Source organism: Cherax quadricarinatus, chromosome 5, assembly GCF_038502225.1.
Source record: "Cherax quadricarinatus isolate ZL_2023a chromosome 5, ASM3850222v1, whole genome shotgun sequence".
In the NCBI taxonomy this organism is placed as follows: Eukaryota; Metazoa; Arthropoda; class Malacostraca; order Decapoda; family Parastacidae; genus Cherax; species Cherax quadricarinatus.
The window spans coordinates 74,445,459-74,451,552 of NC_091296.1; the positions used below are offsets into that span (position 1 = coordinate 74,445,459).

The 6,094-nt window shown below is 43.1% G+C and overlaps 1 protein-coding gene across 1 annotated transcript in view; it reads right to left on the bottom strand.

Moving 5' to 3' along the window:
* The window catches only part of dlp (glypican dally-like), a 477,280-nt gene that overhangs the window by 430,864 nt on the left and 40,322 nt on the right, over window positions 1-6,094 (bottom strand). The gene's annotated exons all lie outside the window — the stretch shown is intronic.

Sequence of the window (6,094 nt, forward strand, 5' to 3'; positions counted from 1 at the left end):
GGGCATCATTAGTACAATAAGTGAAAACACCATACGTATCCGGGGCCCAAGACTATTCAACACCCTCCCACTAGCCATAAGGGGCATTACTAATAGGCCCCGGGCTACCTTGAAAAGGGAGCTGGACAGATACTTAAAGTCGGTGCCGGATCAGTCTGACTGCGGTCCGTACGTTGGACTACGTGCGGCCAGCAGTAACAGCCTAGTTGATCAGGCCCTGATCCACCGGGAGACCTGGTGGTGGACAAGGCTGCGGGGGCGTTGATCCCCGGAATACCCTCCAGGCAAGTAGACAGGGCGGTCAGGAAGTGAAATAGTCTGGAAAGGAAGGTGGTGGAGGCAGGATCCATTCATAAGTTTAAGAGGTATAATAAAGCTCACGGAGCAGGGAGTGACCTAGTAGTGACCAGTGAAAAGGCGGGACCAGGAGCTATGAATCGACCCTTGCAACCACAATTAGGTGAGTACACACGAGCTATGACTCGACCTCTGCAACCACAACATTTATACAACACTGTAACACACAAAGAAATATCAGATACAGAAGCTTTATACAGCGTTATCACAGGATTACATTACAGTTTATATTGTGTATTATTAGATTACTGCTTATATCGTGCTATCACACGATTACCTTTGTTCATATTCTGTATTAGTACGTTATTATTTATATCATGCTATCACGAGATAGCTGATTATATCGTGTATTATCAGGTAGCTGTTTATATCGTGTTATCACGAGATAACTGTTTATATCAGTGTGTCACGAGATAGCTGTTTATATCATATCTCAAGATAGCTATTTATATCATATTATCTCAAGATTGCGCTACTGTTATATCATGTTATCGCAAGATTGCGCTGTTTATATCGTGTTATCGTAAGACTGCGCTTCTCTTTATATCGTGTTATCGCAAGATTGCGCTACTATTTATATCATGTTATCACAAGATTACTTCACTGCTAGATAGCACTCATTAAACGCCAACCCCACCCACACTGGCGTGAATCACTCAAGGATTACCTTCCTCAATAAACATCTGAAACATTTAGCGGTCCAAAAATTACATTTAGAATGCAAGACATAATTACATTACATACCAGCAATACTACTACTATTTAACAAAATCTTAACACCTCTCGATCGAGAACGGAGAGTGAAAAATAGAACTTCCTGAAGGTGACGAAGACGATGGTGTGTAACCCTAACGTTACACACAAAATTAAATAATCCGAATCCCCCAGAATAGCATTCACTATTTATCCTACCTTTACCTTCGATGCGTTCCGAGAGTTTTTCTACTCCAGGACCCCGGCCATGCGCCAGGTTCGTCTGGTGTTTGCCTGGTCAACCAGGCTGTTGCCTATAATAATAATAATCTTTATTTCTGTTTTTAAAGCAATGTAAGATAGAACCTAGTGAACCTTTACCTACTCTTTTCAACATATCTCTACGAACTGTCATAGCACCAGATAAGTGGAACATGGCAAATGTGATACCTATCTATAAGGTAGGTGACAGGTCCCTAGCTTCGAACTATAGACCAATAAGCCTAACCTCCATAGTGGAAAAATTGATGGAATCTATAATTGCCAAGGCTATCGTAGCCATCATTAAAGATATAAATTGATTAATGAATCTCAACGCGGTTTTACAAAAGGGGGTTCCTGCCTTACGAAATTACTAATTTTTTCATTAAGGTGTTTGAGGAGGCAGATCATAGTAATGAATATGATATTGTGTATATGGACTTCAGCAAAACTTTTGACAGAGTCCCACATCGGAGACTATTGAGGCAAGTCGAGGCACACGGAATAGGAGGAAAAAAAAATTCAGGATAGAAGCGTGGCTGACAGGCAACCGAGTTTGCAAAAAAGGGGAGAAATCACTAGGGAAGCGTTACAAGCGGTGTTCCACGGGGGTCAGTGTTGGGCCCTTTAGTTGCTCACAATTTACATAAACGATATAGATGAGGGTATAAATAGCGAAATAAGAAAGTTTGCTGATGACACTAAAATAGGCCGTCCAATTCATTCTGACGAGGATACTAGAGTGCTCCAGAAAGATCTGAAGAGACTGGTGCAGTGGCAGATGCAGGTTAACATACACAAACGCAAAGTTCTAAGCATTGGAAAGGTAAATAACCATGATACTTATAAACTAATACAGATCTTGATATCTCTTACTTAGAAAAAGATTTATGGGTTCTGGTTAGCAGTAATCTCAAGCCCAGACTACAGTGCGTAAGTGTTCGAAATAAACGAATAGAATTCTTGGCTTCATATGAAGAAGTATAACTAACAAAGAGTCCACAGGTTATTCTTCAACTTTATATATCGTTGGTTAGGTCCCATTTAGATTATGCTGCACAGTTCTGGTCGCCGTATTAAAGAACGGACATAAATGCACTTGAAAAAGTACAAAGGAGGATGACAATAATGATCCCATGAATCAGAAATCTTTCCTATGAGGATAGACTGAGGGCCCTGAATCTGCACTCTCTAGAAAGGTGTAGAATTATGGAAGATATGGCTGACGTGCATAAATGGAAAACGGGAATAAATAAAGGGAATGTAAATAATGTGCTAAAAATATCTAACCAAGACAGGACTCGCAGCAATGGTTTCAAGTTGGAAAAATTTAGATTCAGAAAAGATACAGAGTTGTGGAAGAGTGAAACAAACTCCCAAGTACCGTCATTGAAGCTAAAACCTTGTGTAGTTTTAAAAATAGGTTAGATAAATACATGAGTGGGTGTGAGTTGGACCTGCCTCACATGGGTTAGTAGGCCTGATGCAGTGCTCCTTCTTTCTTATGTTCTTAAATACAAAGCATACAGACCTAGCCATCAATGACATACTACTATATAGAAAGCCCCTTGTTTTTCAGTGCAATTCGGGCAAATTAGGTCAATTTTGTCCCAGGATGCGACCCACACCAATTGACTAACACCCAGATACCCATTTTACTGATGGGTGAACAAGGACAGAAGGTTTCTTATGGAAACACGTCCTAATGTTTTCTAGCCGTACCGGGGAATCGATCCCCGGACCTCAGTGTGTCTACAAATTATACTTTACACTGCGCTGTTATATAGGAGAATTACGTTCACACTGCGGTTTTAACATTACACACAAATTACATAAACAGATCACGATGACGGGAGACAATCTAGTTTGTATCTGATCCCTCGGAGAATTATCCACTTGGGATAGCATCCCTTGGAGAATTACCCACTTGGGATAGTATCCCTCAGCGAATCATCCACTTGGGATAGCATCCTTCAGAGAATCATCCACTTGGGATAGCATCCTTCAGAGAATCATCCACTTGGGATAGCATCCCTCTGAGAATCATCCACTTGGGATAGCATCTTTCAGAGAATCATCCACTTGGGATAGCATCCTTCAGAGAATCATCCACTTGGGATAGCATCCTTCAGAGAATCATCCACTTGGGATAGCATCCTTCAGAGAATCATCCACTTGGGATAGCATCCTTCAGAGAATCATCCACTTGAGATAGCATCCCTCAGAGAATCATCCACTTGGGATAGCATCCCTCAGAGAATCATTCACTCTATCATATTCCTCAGAGAATCATTCGCTCTGTATCATATTCCTCAGAGAATCATGCCCCAAGGTTGGTTAATGGGGTTTAAAGCCTATCGATTACACAAGGGCCATTAATGCTGCACATAACCTGCTCACTACCAGTCAAGAATATTGTAATTCCTAAAATAAACATTTGAGTAAGCTCTCAGTGTATACATACAGAGATATTTCTCCTTTCAGTGTATATATACACATTGAAAGACATACACCAAAGGAATGGATTAGTTTTAGTAGTACAACTAACCCAACAATTAAGTACAACTAAGTATGACCTACTTCCACTGGGATATCCCGCCTACAAGTGACTATATCCTTGTTAAGTAAGACACATGCAACAGTTAGGTATCTTTATTTCGAAACGTTTCGCCTACACAGTAGGCTTCTTCAGTCGAGTACAGAAAAGTTGATAGAAGCAGAAGATACTTGAAGACGATGTAATCAGTCCATCACCCTTGAAGTTTTGAGGTGGTCAGTCCCTCAGTCTGGAGAAGAGCATTGTTCCATAGTCTGAAACAATATGGAGTTGAAGTGACAGGATGGAGCCTACATACCGCCAAGAGGTGAGATGTAGGCCACTAGTAGAGGTAAGAATGTTGTCGTTGGAAGGTCAGGTCCCTCTCAAATCCAGCCATTCTCACTAGAAGTTGACAAAGTTGATTTCAGGTCTGTACCAAGATACCCTTGTGTTGCAGTGTCTGACAGAGTGAACATTTTAATGTCCTGGAGATGGGAAGTACGGTGCCTGCGCTCTGAAGGAGGGGTGTTAATGTTGCAGTTTAAAAACTGTAGTGTAAAGCACCCTTCTGGCAAGACAGTGATGGAGTGAATGATGGTGAAAGTTTTTCTTTTTCGGGCCACCCTGCCTTACCTGGAGTTTACCTGGAGAGAGTTCCGGGGGTCAACGCCCCCGCGGCCCGGTCTGTGACCAGGCCTCCTTAGGTCAGTGTCCCAGGATGCGACCCACACCAGTCGACTAACACCCAGGTACCCATTTTACTGATGGGGAACATAGACAACAGGTGGAAAGAAACACGTCCAATGTTTCTACTCTGGCTGGGAATCGAACCCAGGCCCTCGCCGTGTGAAGCGAGAGCGTTAACCACCAGGCCACCAGAGCCACAACTAAGTGGGAATCGGTCAGTGATAAAAAGAAAAAAAATTCTGCAAGCATTTTTGGCAGACTACACCTCCAGGTGTAGTTTCACTTACGATTAACGCGAAGCTTAACGATGCTGATGACGATTAACGCAACACATACTTATTGATAACGTTTGACAGCTGGTGCCAAGCAGAAAGCGGATAGTTAAGAGCTGTTTACAAAATCTTGCGTAATAACCTATCATGTCAAGCAGATATGTAGATTTATTATTATAGTAATCAAGGGGGAAGCGCTAAACCCGGAGGATTATACAGCGCCTGGGGGGGGGATGTGGAAGGCATTAATTCGGGGAACTGGAGCACAGATCCAATTCCCTAAATCAAGAGCCCCTCACCAACATCAAGGAACCTTCCTTGAGGGGCAGATATGTAGAGCCTCGATCCTCCGTTCATAAGAATAAGACAAATACGTTTTACCTGTGATTGGTTTCAAGTGTTTCCCTTCCTCTGGCAGCCAGGCAAGACCAAGATGGCACCAGGTAGGCCTAGAGAACACCAGGTAGGCCTAGAGAACAGACCTAGAGAACACCAGGTAGGCCTAGAGAACACCAGGTAGGCCTAGAGAACACCAGATAGGCCTAAAGAATGCCAGGTAGGCCTAAAGACCAGATAAAGCCTAGAGAACTCCAAATAAGGCCTAGAGTACACCAGATATGGCCTAGAGGATACCAGATAAGCCCTAGATAACAGTTAAGGCCTAGAGAACACCAGGCCAAGAAGCCCAGCACCAACTAAAGGTGTAAACAAACTCGTCACTAAACACAGAAACTAGACATGCACATTATTTTGAATATCTTAAAAATAACAAAATATTCAAGAAGAAAAGTGCTGTAAAGAGGTGCCTGAGAGGGTAGTGGGCCAGGGGCGGCCATAACCACCTCACTAGGTTGTAAACAAGAGGTTCAGCTCCTCCTAATTACTGATTACACGTGGATAACCTGCCCTTCCTGGGCTAAAAATTGCCACTTGCCCCGCCTCGACCCCTGACGTCATCGCTTGCCCCGCCAATCACAAGTCACCGGCATGATAACGTCATCCGCTGGGCTAAACTTGCTCCCAGACCTGCCGTGTCCTTCAGCTAACGTCATCACTCTCCCCGCCAATCACGAGTCGCGGGTATTAATAACGTTATCCGAGGTAAAAAAAAATGTTATTGGCCCCCCCTTTTCCTTCCGCTGACGTCACTGTTTGCCCCCTCCAATCACAAGTCACCGGCATGATTGGTCGCCCTTTAGATTAAAAATACTAGTCTCCCCCTATCCTGCTGACGTCATCACCTGTTTCGCCAATTATGACTATGATGATGTCATCCATTAGTTTA